At 52.1% G+C, this 7,500-nt stretch overlaps 1 long non-coding RNA gene across 5 annotated transcripts in view; it reads right to left on the bottom strand.

Moving 5' to 3' along the window:
• The window catches only part of LOC119580257, a 184,482-nt gene that overhangs the window by 48,983 nt on the left and 127,999 nt on the right, over positions 1–7,500 (bottom strand). The gene's annotated exons all lie outside the window — the stretch shown is intronic.

The following is a 7,500-nucleotide window of genomic DNA, read 5'->3' as shown; positions in this document are numbered from 1 at the left end:
GGAGGAGGTGCAGAAAAAGAAGAAGAAGAAGAAGAAGAAGAAGAAGGAGGAAGAGGAGGAGGAAGAAGAGGAGGAGGAAGAAGAGAAGGAGGAGTAGAACGAGGAGGAGGGGAGGGGAGGAAGGTAGATGATGGTAATGATGAGGATGTTGATAAAAAAGATAATGGTGATGACGGTGATGATCAACATCACCATCATCATCATCATCATCGTTATTCACAGGAAATAATGACGAAATGTGTCATGTTCACATTTCCTTGTATTTTAGGATAATTTGCAAAACGAGATGAAAGATAACACTTTTCACAAATTATAAAAGTTGTATGTTTCCTATACAATATTCTTCACCTTCTTCTACCCTTTTAACTCTCCTCACCTCCCTCCTCATTCCTTCCCTTCTTCTCTCAGTCCTGTCCTGGCCTGCTCTCCCCTCCACCCCTTTCTCCCCTCATCTCATCTCTTCCCCTTCCCCCTTTCTTCCTCCCCTCTCCCCCTTCTCCTCTCTTCCCTTCCCTCTCCTCCCCTCTCCCATCTCCCCTTACCTCTCCCTTCTCCCCTTACCTCTCCCCTCTCCCCTTCCCTCCCCCTTTCTTCTTCCTCCCCTCTCCCCTTCCCCTACCCTCCCACACCCTCTCCCGAAGTGCAGTTGAGGCAGTGCGCCACACAGGCATCAGCACCACTTAGCACATGCCAGCGCCGGCGTGTCGTAGAGGCATAATAGCATAATAACATTCTGGTAGGAAGGGGAAGAGCCGAGGGGGGAGGGGGGGAGAAGAGAGGAGGGGAGGGAGGAGAAAGGAGGAAAGGGGGAGTGGAGGCGGGGGGAGAGGGAAAGGGGAGGTAAAGGGGGAGGGGAAGGGAGTAAGAAAGGGAGGGAGGAAGGAGGGGAAGAGGGAAAGAGATCAGGGAGGGAGGAGGGGAGGAGAGGGGTACGGGTAGGAGTAAGAGTCGAGGGATAGTGGGGGGGGGGGAGGCGAAAGGGCAGGAGGAGGAAGGGAGGAAGGAGGGGAAGAGTAGGCGGGTCGGAGGGGAAGCAGGGGGACGAAAGGCTGAGGAACTTCACAAGATGTATCCCCCCCCTACCCCACCACCTCGTTGTGCCAGCCTGAGAGATTATTTAAGGGGGATCATCCTGTTAGACTGTCTTCTTATCTCTTGAGGTGCCACACGAAAGCATGGCGGCGGAGGGGAAGGCCGGAAGGAGGAGCTGAGGGAGAAGGAGAAAGGGGGAGGAGAGAAGAAAGGAAGAGGGAGGAAGGGAGGAAGAGAGAAAGAGAGGAAGGGAGGAAGAGAGAAAGAGAGGAAGAGTGAGAGAGAGAGAGACTCACAGACAAAGACATACATAAACACACACACACACACACACACACACACACACACACACACACACACACACACACACACACACACACACACACACATACACACTAAAATAATATACTATACATAACACGACAGAACATGGCCGACTTCCCGCCCTTTTCTTTTCAGTATTTACAGGAAAATCATTTCCTCCTAAGTCGTTCTCGTGACGCCCCGTCCGTCGCTCTTTCTTACTAACCATATCACGCATGCTTCTGCCTCTCTCTCTCTCTCTCTCTCTCTCTCTCTCTCTCTCTCTCTCTCTCTCTCTCTCTCTCTCTCTCTCTCTCTCTCTCTCTCTCTTCTTTTAGAAAACCCACCTCCTATTTCCCGCACCATTTGGGGGGGTTAATTTGATCCGAGATTTTAATGAAGACCGATTACCACGAAGAAGGAATCCGTCTGCCTGTGTTTCATTTGTGTTGCTGTCTGCCTTCTGTCTGCCTAGCTCTCCTGCCGCTTGTCTCTCTTTCCTTCGTCTGATTGTCTGTCTGTCTGTCTGTGTCTATCTCCTGTCTGCCTATCAGCCTATCTGCGCCGCTGCCTGCCTGCCTGCCTGCCTGCCTGCCTGCCTGCCTGCCTGCCTGCCTGCCTGCCTGCCTGCCTGCCTGCCTTTTTAACTCCTCCTTCCCCATCTACCGCCAATGCCTCCCCTTGACGAGACAGTCATTTCGGATATTCACAAACACACCTTAGCTCCGACCCCCCATTGATTTCCCGCCATATCCCATCCTGCAAACGACATGCAAATGCACCGAATGCTCCCTTACGCTGAGTTACGACCCGACAAACACTCAGCAAAATATTCCGCCGGAGTATTGAGTTACTGACCTGCAGACGTTATCATCGTCTTGTGTGAGCGATTGATGGCCCCACAAATCATGTCAAATATCCGACGAGGGTGTGAGTTACGGACGTGTGTGGCTGTCCCGACCGCCCGTCCCGTCCCCGCTCCGCCCTACCCCCGCCCCCTTCTCCATCCCCATCCCGGCCTCTATCCTCCAGCGCAAACAGTGCTACAAATAATATCAATAAATACTGTCACCTCAAATGCCCTCAGACCCATCACAAGGCGCGTGAAAAGGGAAATAATAGCAATGACAAAGGGCTAGAAGCACCGAGAGCGAAATAGCAGGGAATTTGCCCGGGGGAAAATAATAACATTCCTCAACGAGAGGGCAATTTGGATGCACATATACATCATTTCTGTATTTCTTTTTTCTTCCTCTTCTTCTTCTCTTTCCTTCTCTTTTTGGCAGCAGCACTTGCAATATTACAAAGCGACCGAAACGACAATCAAACACTCTTTTTACATCGGCGACATGAAGTTTATTTACTCTCGTAAACATAAGCACGTGCGCACAGGTGGATATCAACATAAAAACAATCGTTACACTCTCGGCTGTCAAGGGAAGATTGGAGGCAAGGGGAGTGGAGGGAGAGGGATATAAGGGGGAAACTGAGGGGAGGGAAGAGAGAGATATTCATATGGAACACGACGAAGGGGGGGGGGGGAGATGAAGACATGAGGATAACAGAAAGGAGAGTGAACGCTTACGTGAACGACCAAGGAGAACGCAGAGACGAGACAAGAAAGAAGATACTGAAGGGAGATGGGAAAGGGAGAAAAGGAGATAGAGGTGGATAAATCGCGAAATCAACACAGGACATGACCAAGACGAGGCCAGGGCATGGTCGGCGCTGCCCTGAGCACAAAACTTTCCCGAAGACACTTCACTACCACGACCCTCCTCATCCTTCCCCGCGCGCACGGTCATTTTCGGAAGATTATGGTAATGATGAGCAAGTCAGGAAGGAAATGAGGGCGACAGGGAGGGAGATAAAGAGGGCAGGAGAGGAACAGGAAGGAATCTATGGAAGCGGGAAAGGGAGAAGCAAATGTAAAGGAGGGAGGAGAGAGAGAGAGAGAGAGAGAGAGAGAGAGAGAGAGAGAGAGAGAGAGAGAGAGAGAGAGAGAGAGAGAGAGAGAAAGGAGAGAGAGAAGAGAGAAAAGAGAAGATAGAAGAGAGAGAGAAAGTAGAGGAGAGAGAGAGAGAGAGAGAGAGAGAGAAAGAGAGAGAAAGAAAGAGAGAGAGAAAGAAGAGAGAGAGAGAAAGAAGAGAGAGAGAGAAAGAAGAGAGAGAGAGAAAGAAGAGAGAGAGAGAAAGAAGAGAGAGAGAGAGGACCGCCGCCACCAAAGCACGCCGAGCCATCCCCTCCGCGGGAGTCAATTTCGAGAGAAAAGTAAGTCGTATCTCTTGGATTTCGTTCTCCTTCCCTCCCGTCCCCTCAGCACACAACATTTCGAAGCTATTAGGCACTATCAGCTGCTTAATCTCCCATAAAGTAAGAGCTGCTGCAACATTTTCCATGCTATTTATTGTGCAGGGATGCGAGTTTTGGTTACTACGGGGAATGAGGAGGGGGAAGGGAGGGGAGGGGAGGGGAGGAGACGAAAGGGAACAAGCAGAAAGAGAAGAGGGGGAAAGGAAGAAGGGTGTAAGACAAAGGAGGATATATAAAATGGGCTGAGGAAGAGGGGCGGAGTTGAATAGGAGGAAAATGAGAGGAAGGAGAAGGGGAGGAGTGGGAGTACGGGTGAGGAAGTGGGGACGTAAGAACGGGGAGGGAGTGAGGAGTGAGAAAATGGGGTCGAGAGAAAGGAAATAAAAGCAGGAAAGGGGGGGGGGGCAAAAGAAGGGGAGAAGGAAAATAGGAGATTGGAAGGCCGAAGCGGGGGGGGTGGGGGGGACTTCCAATGCTCGGCGTTGTGTGCGGGCACGAGGTACCTACGTTGCGCCCCGCTTGCAACATCATTTACACTTCGGGCCGCCAAGTGCCTCTAAACTTTTTATTATTTCGGAGCCTCAGAGGGAGGGGATAAAATGAAGTGAAAAACCGCATGTGGCCTCTTGTTGCTATATCGTCGGCTTTCACACTTTACACCATCACCGTTACCACAATCATTACCAGCAGCTGTTACCGAGATGATCTTGGGCCAATGTTAATACCGCCCTCCCCCTGCCCAGTCATCACCGTCATCACCGTCATCACCATCATCAGCGCCAAGGCGAGGCAGCACTTCATCCCGATTAACCACCCACTCGCCTCGATCATCTTTCTCACTATTAATCCCTCCCGAACTACTGGCATTACCTGCCCTCCCCCGCCTGAGCACCTGCAACCACTATCATTACCACAATCAGTAAACCCTCGCCAGCACCGCCAGCACTATCATTACGGGCATTATCATCACCGCTCCGCTAATGGCCTCGTCATCACCAGCGCAATCGCCGCGACAACTGCAAACACCACAACAAGCCGCCCGGGCCGCCCGCTCCCATCGCGCCGCCGCCGCCACATGGCTTCGCAAAAACCATCCAGTAACGGTGTCTCCGAGGGAGGTCAAGGAACCTAAGGAGCAAAAACAGAGAGAGAGAGAGAGAGAGAGAAAGAGGGAAAAAACGAAGAGAAAAGAAAAAGAGGGGAGGGGAGAAAGGAAAAAAAAAAAAAAAAAAAAAAAAAAAAAAAAAAGCAAAATTCCGCTCACTCAGAAAATATAAATGAAATCTGCGAGTCACAGCAAGATTGCAAAGTGGTCGCCTGCAATGACGGAAATCGAATACATCGTATTGGGCAACGCGATGGGGACTGGAAGAAGGAGGGGAAGGAAGAGAAGGAGGAGGAGGAGGAGGACTAGGATGGGGGGGGGGGTGATAGGGTACGAAAAGAAAAGGTGAAAGGCAACAAAAAGGAGGAAGACACACGTAATTGGGTGACGGGGAGGAGAGCAACAAACGACGATGGGGTGATAAGCGGAGCAAGAAGGATTAGGGGAAGAGAGGGAAAACACGGAAACAATGGGGAGGACGGCCCATTACACCGGTTCGAGTGCAAGAGGGTCCTGGCCGGGGTCATCGCAATCCTGAAGAAACTTACACGACGGGGAAATGGGGAGGGCGCCGGCATCGCGAGGGAAGACAGGCGGGGGCGGGCGATGCACTTAGCGAAGGCAATGGGGAGGGGAGAATAAGGGAGAAGGAAGAGGGCGGGAAGGAAAGGCAGAAACGAGTGTGACCATGCTAATGGAAGCGAGACGACTGGTTGCGTATGGCTGGGGAGGGGAGGGAGGGGGAAGGAGGGACCAGAGGGGCTGGGGGAGGGTGTGGAGGTTCTGAGGCCTGTGACAGTTGCCATCACCATAACATAAGAGGGCAGCGAGAGGCCGGGGAGGGAGGGTCGGCAGGGTAGGGGCAAGAGGCGAGTGGAGGGGCGAGGGGGTCGGCAGGGTCGAGGGAGGGGGAGAGCATAATCGTAACTGCAATGCGGGCGGTGCGGGCACTCGGGCGCCGCAGCGGCCCGTGGGCGGACCCGGTCTCCAGGGTTGAGAACTTTCAGACGGCGCTCGGGCTACCTGCTCGCTAATTATCGCAATGAGAAGGCATTTACCTCCCTCAGGACCCGAAGCCTTCTCCCGTGTGTGCGACTCACTTCTGGCAATTATGTGATCAGCACAAAAGCCTCCTCACCTGTGCAATTAGCCTCGGGGCTCGTGACCTCGCGTCCCGCCCCCGCCTCCAAACACCCCCTCACACTTTCCCCATCCTTGTCACACACACCTCGGCTCCTCACACTCTTCGACCCTTCACGGCCTCGACCTCTCAACTCTGCCAAACAACCACAACGCAAGGTCACTCTCGCTCTCCCCTCCCTTCGCCTGTCCTTTCCCTTCCCTTTTGACATTCCCCTTCACCTTCTGATCCTTCCCCTCCGTCTTCTCCCCCTCCTCCTCCCTTTCTTTCCCTACCCCTTCTCCGCCTCCTCCCTTTCTTCCCCTCTCTCCTTTTCTTCCTGCTTCCTCTCCCTCTTCCCCTTCCCCTCCCCTAACTTCGGCCGCCCTCCGCAATACACGCCCACTTTTAGAACGTTTACCCTAACTTTTAACAAACACCCAACTTGTTTTCACAGCAGCAGCATTTGTTGTCATTTTACCTTCACATTAAATTTCCCAAACATTCTCTCACTTCCTCTTTCGGGTCCCTCCCTTTCACAACACTGCATTTCCAGTAAATACAGCCCGAGCGAACCCGACTCTGTAATTTTCTAACGTCGCTCTCCGCGGCCATTTTTCCCCTGACGTTCCTGCAAGACTTTATTTTTCGAGTTTATTCCGATGTCTAAATATTTTAGGCGGAGAATCAGTTGGAGGGCCACTTATCCCGTGCTTGTGCCCCGGTCTTTATCCGTCCCTATGTGCCTGCCAGCCCTCTGGTCTGTCTATCTCTGTCCACACGTCCTGTTTATCGGTCCAACTCCTCTCACCCTTTTCATTATCGGTAAACACAGCCCCATTTCCTGATCACTGTCATTTCCCCTAATCGCCGAGATACCATTATCTAATTCCATTTACTTCAGGCCCGAACATAATTAACTGTGTTGTTCATTTCGCGGAAGTGAAGATACACCTCCTCCTCTTAACCCCCCTTCCCCTTCCTCCTCACCCCTCCTCCACCCCCCCCCCCCCCCCCTCCTCCTGTCACCGACTTTTATTTCTTGAATTCTTCCTCCGAGACGGTGCAATTCTCTCTCTTAATTTCTCTATTCCGGTGTCGTATTGCCTCTTACTTCTTGCGCGCAATAATCCCACCACTGTTCGCTCCCCCTCCGCGAGATTGAGGAAATAAAACAAGATATTCCTGGGACTAATTCGCCTAAATAACCCCTTTTCTTCTCTGCTCTATAGTTCGCCTAAATAACTCCTCTTTTCCTCTTCCTCATTCGCTCGAGTAACCCCTTTCTTTTCGCCCCTCTCCTTCTCTTTCTACTTTCCTTTTTTTCTCTCTTCTTTTCTCTCTTTCTTTTACTTTTACAGCCTCGCCCTCCACCTCTGCCCCTGCCCTGCCCTTACTTTTCTCTCTCCCTCTCCCACTCCTTCTCCCTCTCCCTCTCTCGTTCCTTTCCCTTTCCCTCTTCCTTTTCCTCTCCCGTTCCTTTTCCTTTCCCTCTTCCTCTCCGTTTCCTTTCCCTTTCCCTTTCCCTTTCCTTTCCCTCTTCCTCTGTTTCTCCCTTTCCCTCTCCTCCTCGCCAATTCCCCGCCACGTCGCGTAACCCGCCCCCCACCCCTTATCGCAGCAAAAC

The sequence above is a fragment of the Penaeus monodon genome, chromosome 13, assembly GCF_015228065.2.
Source record: "Penaeus monodon isolate SGIC_2016 chromosome 13, NSTDA_Pmon_1, whole genome shotgun sequence".
Classification (NCBI taxonomy): Eukaryota; Metazoa; Arthropoda; class Malacostraca; order Decapoda; family Penaeidae; genus Penaeus; species Penaeus monodon.
Note: the sequence above shows the minus strand (reverse complement) of the source record. Positions and strands in the feature narration are given on the sequence as shown.